Genomic DNA, 17,332 nt, shown 5'->3' on the forward strand with positions numbered 1-17,332 from the left:
GGTCTCCGGATGGCTAAGGAGATGAATCTAAGTCGAGTTAAGTGCTTCGGTGACTCAGACCTCGTGGCTCAGCAAGTGTCTGGCACTTGGGACTCCAAGGACCCACTCATGGCAGCATATCGTCGTGAGGTGGATATTGTTGCAGGTCATTTCAAAGGCTATCAGGTGGACCACGTGGACCGGCGGAAAAATGAAGCAGCGGATGCCTTAAGCTGGCTGGGCTCTCAGCGCAAACCGGTTCCGCCCAATGTTTTTCTGGATGTGCTGCACAACCCGTCGGTCAAGATCCCCGGTGAAGCGGATTTGGCTATTCCTGATCCGGAGGCTCAATTGATGGAAGCTCTTCATGTTATTCCGGATTGGACGCTTCCTTACCTGGCGTACAAGAACCGGGGCGAGTTACCAGAGGATGAGACTCTGGCCCGACAGATAATCCGGCGATCCAAGTCCATGACTATTATCAATGGCGAGTTGCATCATTGCAGTGTGTCAAGAGCATTTCAACGCTGTGTGTCTCCTGAAGAAGGCCGTGAAATTTTGCGTGAGATCTACGAAGGAGATTGTGGTCACCACGCCGGTTCAAAATCTCTGGTGGCTAAAGCGTTTCGCCATGGCTTCTATTGGTTAACAGCTCATGCTAATGCGGAGGATCTGGTCAGACGATGTGATGGTTGCCAAAAGTTCTCAAGACGTGCTCATGTACCGGCTCAAGAATTGACAATGATTCCAATTACTTGGCCATTTGCGACTTGGGGGCTGGATATGGTTGGGCCTTTCAAAAGGTCCAAAGATAAGAAGACCCACCTCCTGGTGGCGGTTGACAAGTTTACAAAGTGGGTGGAGGCAGAACCTGTTAGCAAGTGTGATGCAGCCACGGCGGTTCAGTTCATTAAAAAGGTGATTTTCCGGTTTGGCTTTCCACACAGTATCATCACAGATAATGGTACCAATTTGTCCAAAGGTGCCATGAAGGAGTTCTGCGAACGGGAGCACATCCGGCTCGATGTTTCATCAGTGGCACACCCACAGTCCAATGGTCAAGCAGAGAGAGCTAATCAAGAGATCTTGAGAGGCATCAAGCCCGGGCTCATGGTTCCTTTGCAGAGAACGCTGGGTTGTTAGGTAGAAGAATTACCATCTATGTTATGGAGAATCAATACAACACCCAACAGGTCAACAGGATACACACCATTCTTCATGGTTTATGGAGCGGAGGCGGTTCTCCCCAGTGATATCCGTCATGATTCACCTCGTGTGACGGCTTATATTGAAGCAGACAACGAGACAACACGGCAAGATGCTTTCAACCAGTTGGATGAAGAGCGTGACATAGCAGCCGCCCGATTGGTGATTTACCAAGAGGATCTTCGTCGTTATCACAGTCGCCGAGTCAGAACCAGAACCTTTCAGGAAGGAGATTTGGTGCTTCGGCTCATCCAAGATCAGACTGATATGCATAAGCTATCCCCACCTTGGGAGGGGCCTTTCATGGTTAGCAAGAATCTGCACAACAGGTCATACTATCTGATCGATATTCGAGAGCATAAGGACTCACGTACATCAGAGGAGGAGACCAACAGGCCGTGGAACATAGCTCATCTTCGGCCTTATTATACCTGAGCCATTGGTTCTACTTATGTACATATTACGATGATGTATATATTATGATTAAATATAATAAACCGGAACCTCAGCTAAAGCGGGGTATCTGTTCTTTTACATCATGTGTGGTTACACGGAGTTGTTCTAAAGTGGCCTCCGATTTACCCCTTGAGTTCGCTTTTTAAAAGCATCATGTTATATCACTTGGAGGTTTGGTCGTGTCCGAACCAATACCATACCTCTTGATAGGCAAGAGCCACCAGATCACTTGGGGACTTGGTCACATCTGAACCAGTCATGCCTCTTGATAGGCCTAAGGCCACAGAATCACTTGGGGGCTTGGTCGAACCCGAACCATTGCCATGCCACTTGGTCGGCATAAATGCCACGGTTTCATTTGGGGACCTGGCTGACTAGAACCATAGTTACACCTAACGGGAGCTTGGTCGTGTTCGGCCATGGCAACGCCATCTGATCAGCTCAAATAAACTTTTTTTGCAAACGGTTTTGTCATTGCTTCTGCTTCACACTTTTCTTTGCAAGATACTTTTTTTCTTTTTATTGCATTTTTTAAACCGACAAAGTTTTCAACCAGTCAATTGATGGAACACGGTTCACGTCAATCCGGAGACTATTTGCCCGGTTTGATCTTTTTTGTTAACATCCTCTTATGGAGTAACACGGTGTTTATTATAACCCGATACGGTTTACATGGTAAACCAGCGTCATATATATACAGGAGTTGTTATCTCCTCCAACAGTATGGGTTTGCAAAACTCCGCTTCAAGATTGGCCAAGCCAACTTCACGCTCAACGATGGCAGGTATTACGTATCTCAAAAATTTGGTCATATACTTAAAAAAATTCGGATGTTTTGATTTCCTATATGCAGACATCATATTCCGCCTGACGGTACAACCACGGTGGCACTTGAAGAGTTTTTTATTGCAGAAAGTACTTTGGAAAGTTCATCACCACAGGAAGAACAAATTATGCACGAAGGCATATCAACATCAAAAGTATCAGCTAGCCTATTACAAGGCAACACGGTGCCCATAATAATATCATTGTTTTTTGCAAAGGAGAAGCAGTTTTAAACCGGCTTCAGGTTCAAGCTTGGTCACCAGCCTGGCCTGATGGTTGTGGGTCATCCTGCGCCGCTTCAGCTTCCGTTCTCTACCCAGTGGCTGGAAATCAACAGTTGTCCAGTCGATTCCCATTAATGCTTGAAAAACAGCTTCATCATGGATCAGCAATGACGGGTCAATATCGAGAGCGTAAGTATGCTTACAGATTGGAGGGATCAGATTTTCCGATTCATGGATTGGTGCAGCTATTCGCTTGTTCTGATTGTCATATTGGGCTTGATAATGAGACAAGTCTGCTTCTTCAGCCAATTCACAAGCTAGTGGACGCACCTCCCAGTTTATTGCTCGCAGATCCGCTTCACCAAACTCTGACCCGTCTTCCTTCAAGCTGGGATAGCCCTGAGCCGCTTCAATAGGAACAAAATCTGGCACCCAGGCTTTTGACCGGATTAAGGCATTGATCGCACCGGTTTGAGCAGCAGATTTCTTCAGCTCTTCAACCCGGGAAGGAAGCACCGACAGTTTCATCAGAGTGTCTTGAATCAAAGTGGGCGCCGGTTTGTTATGGGATGCGGTACAGATGATCCGCTGGGCACCAGTATACAGTTGTTCAACCAATGTATAGGCGGCTTTTAGTTTCTTCCGCACATCTAACCCCAAGTGACCAATGCATGTCCCTGAAATATCATAAAGGGTTAATAAACCGGCAGCTCTGTAAGAAGGCAGAGTCAATTCATAAGTCAAACTGGCTTATCAAAGATAGCAGTGGTCATGGCATGCACGTGCCGCTTTATGCTGGTCAGTTCATCCGCCACTGGTTTTAGTGCAGCCTCGGCATCCTCGGCTCGTTTGATTAAAGCGGACTTTTCAATGGCCCAATCCGCTCGCTTCTTCTTGAAGCTCTCCTTAAGTTGTTCCATGGCGCTTAAAGCGTTGGCTAATTCCTCTTTTGCTTTAGAGGTTTCAGCTTGTTGGGTTTTCAGGTTTTCTTGGAGATCGGCGACTTGGCTTTCTTTCGTCTTTAGCTCTGCCTGCATGCAGACAGTTATATGCTTCAACAAAACGGTACAAGGATTGAAGTACCAACCACATAACAAGTTATGCACTTAGCACTTGGGGGCTAATGCATATTCGATCTTCATCTTTCAATTGCTTACAAAGTCCCAAGATCAATACAAGTATTCAACTTGGCACTTGGGGGCTAATGGCTATTTGCTCGTATATATTCTGATGCGGCAATCTCAATTACTTAAAGTATCGGTTTAACTACGCTAAGTTGAACCGGCCCTTGGGGGCTACATCGGCGAATTTCAAAGCATTAAGATTTATAATAGTAAGTCCCAGTTTGAAAGAAGATTACAAACCGGCCCTTGGGGGCTAGGAGAGTCAGCAAGTATTGAAGCGTACAAGCAGGAAAGAGTATATGAAAGTTACCTCGTATTTATCCTTCATCATATTAACCAGATCGGCTTCATAGTCACGACTGGTATACAGCCGGTTCAGGTAGCCGGAATGGATATCTTGGGCGTTCAGAGCAGCGTAAGTCGCCAGATCAGCATTCCACTTGCCTTTACCAAGGGCAGCAAATTCTTCCTTGGCAGAATGTTTGGACAAAGCAACAGGATTGCTTGGCTCGGTATGGCCAGTGCCAGTAATGACAACCTCATCCTCCTGGGTATCGCCGGTTTGCACTGGGGCTGTTGGCTTGTCAGTAGGCTTTGCTGGACCGGTGGATCTCTCAATCCGGATGGAGCTTGTGGGCTGATTGACAGGACCTGAGGCATCAGTAGGTCTCTCTTCAGCAATAAGATCGTCGTCTTGCTGCGGTGGATCATTGGGTATATCCTCAGGAATAGCCGCTTCAAGATCTAGTGTCTTGCCCGGCTCAAGGACGTCATCTTCTTCGGACGCTTTGTCCAGGCGAGCCTTCTTACTTGGCCTAGGTTTGGCCCTGAAAAGAATAACAAAATCAAATACAGCATATGTTCTAAGGCGATGTGCTGCAAATATTATAATAAGTATAGCTTACCCAAGCACCGTTTTGAGCGGTGGCAACTGAGTAGCCGATGACTCGCCAGAAGATGAGTGGGAAGTAACCTGGTAATCGGAGTCAGATGGATTAAGAGGTTGACGAAAGCAGCCAGTTTAGGACAAGCACAGACAAGCAAATTAGAGACCTCTGAACAGCGTTTCCGAACCGGACTGTTCGGTAAACCGGCGGAGGTAACTACCTGGCTGATGTGCCGGGTTGTGCAATGAGCTTCGTGTTGTTGGGTCTTCATAAGAAATTTGAGATCCAAATAAGCAAGAGGATGAGAAAATTTAACTTTCCGGTTTGCCTGACGGATTTTTAGTGAAGGCAAAGGTTCTGAATCGGAAGAGAGAATAATTACCTCTACAGCATCAGCGTGGCTAGCCTCGGCATCATCCTGACAAATATCATCATCAATAGGACGCATGAAAAATAAGCCAAGTGAGTCAAGCTCTACCTCAAGGTCCGGATTATCCACATCATCATCAGGGGCCGGATTAGAGGAGGCAGTAGTTCTTTTCCTGTGGGCAGTCTTTTTTACAGCTTTAATCTTTTGCCGGGTTGCTCTTTCCGGTTTGTCTGGTTTTTCTGGTTTCTCCTGCGGCAATTTCTTGCTCCAAAACGGATCATTGCCCTGATTACACAGACACTGATATTAAACAATGACCAGATATATCAATAACAGATTCAGCAAAAGGAAAAATCAAAGTCTTACAGCTGGCGGTTTGTTGGTGGCACAGAAGGGAAGCAGGCCGTTTTTAGCACAGATATGTTCCAGTTCATTCAGCATCTTATTCACAGCCTCTGTGATTTCTTCATCGGTAAGCTGGATTTTGGAATGTCGCAGTGGGTCATCAACACTGCCGGTATACTCGCACATCAAACCAGAGCGCTGACTAAGGGGCAGTATGCTCCATGATATCCAACAGCGAGCGAGATCAACCCATGTTAAACCGTTGGCCATAAAGGCTCTGAGCTTCGACAGTTGAGGAGCATATTTGCTTCTCTCCTGGGCAGTCAATCTTTGCGGAAAAGGGTGTGTATTGCTGAGCCGCTCCGGATGAAAGCCAGGCAAGGGATTCTCACCCGCAGGGGAGGTGTCTTTGCAATAGAACCATGTCTGATTCCACTCTTTGGGGTGGCTGTGCAGTTTGGCGTGAGGGTATGTGACTTCTTTCCTTTTCTGGATCGCCATGCCACCCAACTCCGTATTGGAGCCGTTAGTAAACTCAGTACGGCGGTTTAGATGGAAAAGGTCTCTGAAAAATTCCACTGTGGGCTCCTCTTGAAAGAACGCCTCACAGAGCACTTGGAAGTGACACATATTTGTAACAGAATTGGGGCCAGTGTCTTGTGGATGGAGTTGGAAATCGGCTAAAACATCCCGGTAAAATTTAGAACCGGGCAGCTTAAAGCCCCGGGCTAAGTGATCTACGAAAACAACAACCTCTCCTTCTTGAGGAGTGGGAGGGCATTCTTTGCCAGGAGCCCTCCAATGGATGGTATCTTTGCTACCTAAAGCGCCGATCAGGACTAAATCGTCCAGCTGAGCTTCTGTGACACGAGAAGGAACCCAATTGCACTCATATATATACTTGCTTGGCCATGATGAAATCTACAAGGTAGAAGATCCCGGTTCAAAAATGCATTGATCAAGGTACATTGGTATGTGCAATGTTAAACCGGAGACAGATCTATCTGAAATGGAGTTTTATGAAGCAACAACAGCTGGCGGTTCAACAAGGGGACTAGTGGTATATACCGGCTTGGCAATTTTTTTCTACAAGGTTAAACCGCCTGGTTTAAACATTGAAGCAGATGAGTAAGTTTATAGAAACATATTTCATAAGATTTCTCTACAGCGATGGATCTGAAGCAAGTTCAGAAAAGAGATAAATATTCAGAGGTCCAAAAGGAGCAGTACCGAATCAATGAGCAATATGTGCATACAGATCTATGGTTTTGAGATGTGTAAGTGAAGGCGAAGGGTAAACAACTACCATTGCACAGAATAAAGATTTGCGGATTCATCTAAAGATCTATCGTATGAGCAAGAGGCAGACGATGAACACCGAAGAACTGTGAAACCCTAGGTCAGATCTGCGGGGGAAAGGATAGAAGATTTACCGGAGCTGAGGAAGACGCGGAAGGTTGTCGCGATGCTCTGGTGCGCCCAGGTTGATGCAGCGGCCAAGGTTGAGGCGGAGGTCGACGGCGGCAGCGGAGCTCCGAGGCTGGCGATGCGAGGAAGACGAAGACGAAAGGCACGAAGGGGAGAAAAGAAATGACCCTTCGGTCCTATTTATAAGGCAAAAGGACATGTGTCAGGCGCGACAATCAAGGGGCCAAGAAACGGAGCTGTTGCCTCGATTTCCGCATATCTATTAAACAAAGAAGCATAATGGATAGCTTCGGTATGACAGGTGATGTCACTCCGGTTTACAGCAATCAGAGAAGATGACATCATGGCGGTTTACCAATTTATGAGAAGATGTTGAAGATGAAGCTTTTGTTAAAGGATTGACGTGAACCCGTTCAAATCAATTTTGGGCCTAATGTTGGGGATATTACTGCTGGGCGTAAACCGGCCTATCTGGGCCGGGTCAACTTCATCAGTAGTTCAAGAGTGCTAAAGCCCAAGAAGGCAGATGAGGGCCTAAGGCCCGTAGTCGGTTCAAGACTTGTAGCTGTAAACCGGGATTTGTATATAAACTTGTATTGTAAGTTAGGAATAAGGAGAGACCAACCCGGATACGAATATCGACCGGTGTTGGGACTCTGTGAACCGACGGGTGTCACCCGTGTATATAAGGGGACGACCCGGCGGTGGTTCAGGGACAGACAACAACTCGAGACATAGGCGAAGCTTGTTTGCTCCCTAGTCATTGAAACCCCATCAATTCCATCACAACTAGACGTAGGCTTTTACCTTCATCGAAGGGGCTGAACTAGTATAAACTCTCTTGCATCCCTGTGTCCGCTTTAACCCCTTCAAGCTAACCCGTTGCGATGGCTCCACGACTAAGTCCTTTCTCTAGGACATCTGCCGTGACAATTCCACGACACCGTCTGTGTATTAATTATTTATTACGGCACACATTCAATAGAAGAATCTGTTTGACGCCGGAAGCACGGTTCTACAGTCATCTTGCCTCTACGAGCAGCAAAATTTTCCACGGACATGTTCACATTTAAGTCAATAGAAGATTCAAGGCCGTGCCTCTGCTTTGCAAATGATTCTGCTGAAACGCTCCTATCACGGCTTGTCACGTACCAGACACACGGTACGGCTTGGCATTGTCACGTACCAGACACACGGTCCTGCCTTTGGCATTGTGACGCACTGTTCTACGTGCCATACAGGCATGTACAACAGTTCGTGTCTACGTTCGTGTCTCTTTGTGTTCCAGATGACTCCACTGACTCTAACACCAGGAGAGGCACGGTATGGAGGCCCAGAGAGGCATGCTTGCGTTTTACGCGGGATCACAATTATCATAGGCACGGGCATGAAGCGCGTAGAGGCATGGTCTGTGGTATTACATAGAGTCACTCTAACCTTAGTCTTACGCACAGCCACAGGCGTTTACTCTGTGAGGCACGTAATGGGCTATACGAGAGACCCTGTTTTTAAAAGCGTATTTCCTTGTACGGGCATAAGCACGTGCATACAGCATAGAGGCACGGGCGTTTACTCTGTGTTTTAGTGTCAAGGGTCACAAGCACGGGCATACAGCCCTCAAAGGTCTTCTAATTACATAGACTCACGCATAGAGGTTTTCTAATTGTATTCACAATGAGTCGGTGGAGAGGCATGGTTTATTATTACCCGGAGTCACGATTGTGCGATTATTACGGAGACCTAATAGAATCGGGCGACTGTCCGTGTTACAATTGTTTTCTTTGTAAGATTTTAACTCAAATGCACGAACCGTCAAGTGTGTTAGTGTTTCAAGTCAGAGGTCACCTTTGTGTCTCTTTGTGCTCCAAATGCATCCGTTGATCTATAACCAGGAGTGGCAAGGTAAAGCTCCTCAGGGAGGCATGCTTGTGTTTTACGTGGAGTCACATTCGTGCGTTAATTGCGGAAACCCAACGTGCATGTTACAATTAAGTCACTAGAAGATTCAAGGCCATGCCTCTGCTTTGCAGATGATTCTGCTAAAACGCGGACAAAACCAAGTGAATGAAGTGATGGCAGAACCACGGCTTTTCAAGAACGAGACACACGGTTCTGCCTCGGCATTGTAAAGCACTGTTCTACATGCCACCCACAGGCACGGCCATGATTCCACGTGCCTTAGTAGCAACAGCAAACGCTGTGAACCTACTGCCAGGCACTATATCCATTTGTAAAACAGTATTTGCAACCACAACCGTGACCCGTTGTGTTTGAAATCTCTGCACCACAGAAGCACCGCGTGAAGGCACATGAGGCACGGTTGGACACACATCGCAAGCACGGTTATTTGAACTACTTACAGTCATGCATTCATAACAGAAAGAACATGCGTTAGAACAGGCGAAGCACAGTTACCACGAAAGCCACGGTTATGCAGCCCCAGAAGCACGACCGAGATTCTGTGTTTAAAAACATTTTCGTTCCATAACGGCGGGCGTGACCATGCAACCGTGAGAGTCACGGTTGAACACTCACCGGTGGCATGGCCATGGCTGCCTGTGCCCTTAGGTTAATTTTATCTCTCTGTCACGCAGCAGAGAAGCAAGCTTGTATGCCTACAACATCCACGTTCAGAAACCGACGCGGCTGCGGAAAATAACAAGGAAACTTGTGCCTCTGATATTTTCGTCCGCCGAGTAAAAAATACATAAAGAAGCAAAAGGCATTTTTATTTAAATTGGTTTTGTTTCTATAACTGCAGCAAATTAACTTATAACCCGTTCTTATAACCACAACACAAGAAAATAAACAATCCCCACCAATTTCTTTCTATTTCATCGCTCCACGTGTGGCCTTGTTTTTGAATGTTCAACAATCCATTCTTCCTTCTCGACCCTTGTGCAAACCCACCCTTCTGCGTAGCTATTCAACCTATTTACCTGTAAAATTAATATTCATCCATAAAAACAAAGCGAAAGATTGCGGTCATCACTATTTTTTTCTCACGTCCTGTTTAAGCTGCATTATTACCTTTTAATTTTTCTATTCGTACTGTTCTCCGGTACCAAAAAGTCTCCACTCAGACCTTTCCTTTCTGAAAATGGACTGCGCAGATTTTGTGCCTTGTCTGGGGCTTCCCTGCACGCATTCTGTGTGCCTGGCTTTTGTGATGTTTGATTCTGGCGTAGATGCAAGACTTTGGTAAATGCTCCCTGCTGTCAGTGGGGTCGTTGGAATTGCTGGTGTCTGACGTCTTCCTCCTGGGCTTGGAGTGCATTGTCCTGAGCCGTTTGATGTCCTCGATGGTGTTGTCGGTGTTGTCGGCCATTTCATTGACCTTGCCCTCTTCTCCTGCTGCGATTTCCTCTTTTCCTCTTCAATCCTCATCCTCTCCTGCACTTCCGGGTTATCCGGACAGTTTGTTTTCCTGTGACCCTTTTCTCGACAACGGCCGCACTTGGTTGCGGCTTTGTAGCCTTTTCCTTTCTTCTCAGAACCAGCTTTGATTCGATCTTCTTTTTTCGTACCCTTTGAGCCACTCATGGGAGGGTTCTTGAGAGTTTCGACAAGAATGCGTGTGTCTGGTTCCTCGGCAAGTGCCGCCATGACTTTTATTTTCATATCTACCGTACACTCACGCAGCACACGGTATGCCTCCTCTTTTCGACATGCATTTGAACAGATATCCGACAACTCAGCGTAAGCGGGGCCGAATCTCACAGTTACATCGTCTTGTATGGTCATGATATCACCTTGACTTGTAGACAGAACTTTCACACTCTCTGATAGATTCCTGGTCCATCTAGGGATGAAAAAGGATTTTGGAAGTTGATCGATCCTGCCTGTTTGGTCCATCACCTTAAGCACATGGAAGCACTGAATGCCATCCCTACTCATTTTCTTGCAGCTGCAACTGTATATTTCTTTTTGCTCGTCCACGTCTACCCTGAACTCAGACCTGTCAAATTCCTCTCCGGGATAAGGTCTCCACACTTTATCTCCAGGATCAATAATCTTTTTTAAAAAATACTGCCTCCCCTTTTCCAGATCAGAGCACTTGAAGTAAGTCCGGTTCCGTAGCTCCAACTGGAATTTCCTGAAAATTTCATTCGTGTATACTTGACTTGCTTGTCTTTCAATCGGAAAACCCGTCTCCAGTGATGGTGCCTTCTCTTCTGTTTGGTATCTTTTCTTGTCAAGCGTGGCGAGGCAATTTTGCTGATTCGTGTGATACGCAACGACAAACCTTTTTATAGTGTCCTTTTGGTCGACGTAATCCTTCCACATCGAATTCGTACTCTCACTGCGAGTGGTTGTTGACGAGAAAGGATAGAAACAGTCCTTGAAGTAGGCCGGCACCCAAAAATTTTGGAGTTCCCATAGCGTGTTCAGATGTTTGTTGCCTTCACCTTGTGCAGAGAAATTGCTGCTTTCCAGGCATGCTCAAACTCGTCTTGATCTAGTGAGTTTTTGAAGATTCGAAATATATCATCAGACATCCCTGGGTGCTGTGCAAACACTGCTGCATTATTTTCCTTCAGGTTCTTCCTAATATGCCACCAGCAGAACATGTGCCTCGTCCTCGGAAGAGCTTCCTTTATTGCAGCCTTCATCGCCTGGTCCTGGTCTGTAATTATGTATTTCGGCCCTTTACCTCCCATTGCCTCGACAAACATGCTTAGGAGCCACTTGAATGACCCTATTTTCTCATCCTTCAAAAGGCCTACTCCAAATAGGATGGTCGACCCGTGGTTGTCGACACCTATAATTGGTGCAAATGGCAAGCCATATATATTAGTAGAGAATGTGGTGTCAAAAGACACAAAATCTCCATATAGATCATAATTCATCTTACACAAGGAGTCTGTCCAGAACAGGCTGCACACTACATTGTTCTCTGTCTCTTCACATGGTGGAATCCCGACCTCCGCCTCTGCATATCAGCAAACAGTTTCATGGTGTCTGCGATATCAGTGCCACACTCTCCAGCCCTGTCTCGGCATGCAACGTTGCTTATGTCAATCGTGTCGAACATAATTTCTCTCCTCAATTTCCCCATGGCAGCAAAAATCTGCATAACCTTCCTTGGTTCTAACCTCGCCTTCTGCAGCACTTGTATATAGAATTTCTCCTGAGGTGTCATCTTCTTATAGCATCTCATGAACTTCAGCATCCAATCAGATGGGTGAAGCTCGTGGTTGTGCTCTAGACGCACATTCTTCAGATACCATTTCCTCCTATCTGTATCCCTCTTGGCTGTTATTTGGACTGGGCAGCTTGTCCGGATCAAGCAGTTGCTCCTTCTCTCTTTAACATGTCTCTCAGTTGTTTTATTCTGCCCTTCCTTGGTGCACTGAAAAACCTGCTTGTAAGCTGTTGATCATATGTCGATCTTCTGCTCGTTGATCGCTTGGCAGCAAACCCAACCTTTCTAGCATATCTGCAGAAAAAGAAAAAGCACTCATCCAATGATCCGAATACCATACCACCTTCTGGTTCGACCGCTTCGGTGACCTCCTGAATCGTTGGGTATATGAAATCTTTAAACATGTCATCCATTTCTTTCTCTACAATGGTCAGCGGTGCCATGATGATGATGTCTACCGTGTCTTCGTTCGTCTGGTCGCATTCACTTCTGACGACATCAATCTCATCACCAGCCACAGGTCCACTTACAGCGGAGCTGCTGCTACTCTGTTGTTTGTCACGCGCAGCAGAATCGTTTCTGCATGCCACGGCCAAATCCATAAATGAGTCTGCCTCTCCAATGTTGGATTGTGCAATGCTACTCCCTGTTTCTCCGGCACTCGAGCAACCAAGGGACTGTGCTACTTCTACCATGCAATCCGTGCTGGCGTTGTACGCTACTTGCTGCTGTGAACGTTGCGTTTCCTTCGAAATGGATGGAGAACTATGACATTTCTTCCCCTCATCAGTTATCCCCTCTGCCAAATCCTGAACACATGGCAAGAAACAAAATTAGATATCCAGAGCAGCATATGCATTTTTTAATTTCTAAACAAAAGATTTATATGACTCATTAGAGCTCATCTGGTATACCAAAACCAGACCCGTGCCTCTTCACCGAGTATAAGCAGTACACCAGAGGCACTATTCACATCATGAATGTGACCATGCTACACACACATCTGCACAAAGAGGCACAGATGTGCTTCTGTTTACACCATACAACCGGAGACGCACAACAACAACCTATATAAAATAAGAACTGCACATACAGCCGTACAAGACAGATAGCCGTCCTCCTGTTTTCCACATTACCCTGTTCTCCCATAAAACTGTTTGTGTGTTGAATTGAAAAAGCATAGTTCCGACGTCACCTTTGTTTTCCCAGGCCTCTCTTGTCCAGCAAATCTTGGTGACAACCTCCGTGCATTGGTGATTTCGCTGACGATTTTGAATGCCATCAGAGATCCTTTGGAAGGACCCCTCATGTTGAACGCCACAGGTGATCCTTTCAAAGGACCTTGCCTTATGTTTTCGTCAATTCGTGGACTACTGCGATACTTGCTTCCTTCCTCGTACACCTCGTGTGGAAGATACTGCAATTTAAATATACCAGACGAAAACAAAGAAAAAATTGCTCACAAAAAATATACATTTGCTTTAAATGTTGTTGCACGTTCGTATATGTTGTCACCTGTATTGCTTTCTGATTCTGCTGTATGGTAGAGCTTATTGCTCCTATGTTTGATTTTGTCGTTAGGCTCTTCTTGCTTGTGCAAACCGTACCGAATCCTTGAACACCAATGCTTTTGTTGCCAATGATCCTTCTACTTGCATCAAAGGAAATTCTGTTACCCTGCACCTCTTCATTATGACCGCCTACAAATGCTGGGCCGTCACAACACCCGCTCTGCACCTTTGTGGGCATCTGGGTCTTCAAACCAAAAAATAATTAGAGGCATGTGTGACTAAAACTTCCACATACGTTAAAACCAGCGTTTGAAATTTTCGTCGTTACCTGGACAATCTGCTTAGAGGAGTCTATGCTGCTTAGAATGCTCCTCTTGGCAGGTGTCTGTTGCACACCATGCTCCTGGTTGGGGCGTTTGCCAAGAACTTGTATCTCACTCTTGACTCCAATTATTCCAGCCCGCATGGCATGTGCGTGTTTGAAAGCATCTGCATCCTTGATCTTCTTCTCGTTTTGTAGTAATTTTTTTTCTTCCACCTCCCGATACTCAACTGTAAAGTAGATGCACATGATAAACAGATATTACAGCATTCATCCAGGATATATAAATCATTTTTGTTGTTGTTAATGATCTACTATTTGGTGTTCTCAGTGGTGACGCCATGACAGCAAACGTCCTAGGAATAAAAGACCAAACACTAATGTTCAACTGCCTTACTATTACCTGCCTCCCATAATCCTTGCCGATGTCGTTCAAATACCGACCGTCCCTGTTGTCCTGACCAGATGACGCACTCCTGAACATCTGCCTTGAAAAAGAGACGTAAAAAACATAAAGGTTATAAACCTGTAGTATCAGTGTTAAAACTTTTCGAAGTCGTTATCAACAGAGATATATTTTTAGTTCTATGTAATTAACAAATATAAATATATTAATATATTAATTTTTCATTAAACTACAACCTCAACCAAAGTGAGATCCTCTCATGCTAATTTGCTTGTGCAACACTTAACACAAAGATAACCATGAAACCTAACAAAAGTAACCATCTCGCATTACAAGGACGAGAGGATAGAAAACAAAAAACAAATTAAAATCAAAGCTACAGTGTAAAACTAAATAGTTTTATTGTATGAATCCCGACCACAACAAATTCATCAATGAATTGAATCTCGTGTATCAGGAATCGCCACGCAAAAGGTGCGTTGATAAATTTTTTACTAACCTTTGATTGCAGAATCTTATGCGCTGATTGTTCGGAAGTCACACCTTTCTAAATTGTGGAGGGATCCCCTTCAAGGATTTTGAATCTCGGAGAGAGAGAAAAGAGAAAGAGAGAGGGAGAGAGAGAAAGAAAGAGAGAGGCTACTTCATTTTTTGCGTGCAGGAGAAGAATAACCTGATAGGTGGGGTGAGTTTTGCGACGCATGAGAGATGGGCATGTTTTTTGGGCGTGACGAGATGTGGTAGGTCGACTTCACTTGACCGTCCACGACACTGACAAGTGGGCTCTCAGTTACTAATTCCTCTAAGTCTCTCACTAACTTGTGGGGTCGGCCTTATATGAGTCCTACGAGGAGTACCTCCATCTGAGGTGTGAAAATGTGGTAGGTGGACTTCAAGCTCATACTGACATGTGGGCTCTCAAATAGTTCCTCCAAGTATTTGACTAACTTGTGGGGTCGTCCACAGATGAGTTCCAGATCTCTCTCCATCTAGCATCGGTGGCGACAGGCGAGCTCTCCAAAGGAAAGCCAATCCTGATCCCTCCGCAGAGTTCGCTCGTCACTGAAAAATTATCGGTCTCCTTCATCTCACTGGCCATGGATCTCCTGTTCAGGTAATCCATTGCATTCTCACCATGATTATGCCACTGATTCAACATTTGAACAAAAAAATACCGGTGCTAGCAATTCCGGGGGCTGCGTACACACTGCATGTGCACAACACAGCGGGTGGGGCGCGATTTGAATATCGGTTTCGCATCCAATTATCTTCAGCTGGTCCGTGCTCAAACTGTTGCGCCGTCTTAACAGCAGAGGGGTTATGGATTTAAAATTAGGACTCAGCTAACCTCACTTTAACCATGCAAACTGCATGCTTGCGACGTGGTTTTGCTAACTTGAGTTATATCTCCAGCCATGCAAAACTTAAGCACTTGTTTTAGCTAACCAACTAGAGACAGGTCAAATTATTTGTATAGATCCGCAATCTATAATAGAGATCCAAAGGATTTACGTCCGTTTTTGCAAAGCAGTTACTAACTCGGAGTTAGAACCCGTCTTAGCTAACCAGCCTGTAGATAATAGTCTCACATGGACTGCTAACAACTGTCTTACATAGCTGACCTGATAACGATGACGTCACATGACCTCTTATGTAGAGTTCGATGAGATGGATTCCACCCCACAGCTGTCGGAGACTCGGTCTCAGTCTGTCGATGGCACGGAGATTTTCACCCAAGATTTCATGGTTCATGACCAACTAGAGACAGAGAGACTAAGGATCGAGTTAAAACATGTAGCGCACAAAAAGCTTGTTGAGGAGTACAGGACAAAGAAGCAGCTTGCTGCCTCGAAGTAGGTGTTTTTTATCATGCATCTCGCGTGTGTCATTGAAATTTCTTTGGAAATCAATACCTCTCATTTCTAGCTGCATTTTTAATCACGGCTTAAATATTTATCTCTGTTTTGCCGACTCGGTGTTTATATGTAAGCTTCTGCCAGAAAAAGCATGTGGTTCAACAATAAATTTGCTAAAGGTCATTTCTTATCTCTGTCTGCAGAGCTGCTGCAATGGGTGAATACAAAGAAGAATTCAGCACAAAACTTAGCTTCCAGAAATTCATTTCTGTCTGTGAAAAGCTAACAGAACCACAAAAACAGCTAGTCAGAAATATTGGTTTTGGGTACCTACTAGATCTGTGTTGTCGCGAGCTTACAATGTGTTTTGTTCTGGCTTGTCCGCTATTTTGATTACCCTTCAAGGTGTTTCATACTGCCTAGTGGATATAGATTCCTTATCAACTCGTACACCATGCACCGGATCTTAGGAATTCCACTGGGCGGGCACATTATCCCTAGAAAATGCTCATAAGCTTTCAGATGTCAGGTTAAGTCTGAAACTCGGTGTGTTGGGCATGCTCCAAACATCAGAGAGTTAACTGATCTCATAACCCCAGAGCTGACAGGAGAAGTGTTTCAACGGGTTTTCGTGATGTTTGCAACAGCGGTATTTCTATGCCCAATGACATATGATTGCGTTAGCCCCGACTATTTAGCCGCTCTAGAAGGACCAGCAAGTAACATATCATCATGTGATTGGTCCAATGCTGCCACAGAGAAACTGGTGACATCACTCCAGACCTTCAATGACAAAGGATTCGCAGGCGCCCTGTGTGGCTGCCTCCTGATACCAGTGGTTCGTTCACTCACTTGTACACTTCTTTATACCCACAAGCAGCTACAAGAACATGATTAAATTTTACCTCTTCCTCACTTGCAGATAATGTATTTTGAGTACCTGGATACGAAGATTATGGACCTGGAACCTGACACTCCTGCAAGACTTGTCATGTGGGACACAGAGGCCATTAAGAATTATGCTAACATAGACAGCCTGTCAACGGAGGACGGAATTTTTGGGAAACACACGGTGAGTCAACTTTTCATCATTTTCATTTGGCGAACTTTTCGACTCAACATAATGACTTAGCTGCCATATATTAACTTGACTTGACTGTAATTTTTTCCTTCCACATGATAGCTGAAAGACATTAGGCGCACACCTTTCCAACCACCACCTGGCTTTCAGGCGCCATTTTTCCAAA

At 45.3% G+C, this 17,332-nt stretch overlaps 1 pseudogene; it reads right to left on the minus strand.

Annotated features, from left to right (window-relative positions):
* Nucleotides 1–9,886: 9,886 nt before the first annotated feature.
* Nucleotides 9,887–15,352, minus strand: LOC119358137 (annotated as a pseudogene).
* Between the last annotated feature and the right edge of the window lie 1,980 nt (nucleotides 15,353–17,332).

The sequence above is a fragment of the Triticum dicoccoides genome, chromosome 2A (genome assembly GCF_002162155.2).
Source record: "Triticum dicoccoides isolate Atlit2015 ecotype Zavitan chromosome 2A, WEW_v2.0, whole genome shotgun sequence".
Classification (NCBI taxonomy): Eukaryota; Viridiplantae; Streptophyta; class Magnoliopsida; order Poales; family Poaceae; genus Triticum; species Triticum dicoccoides.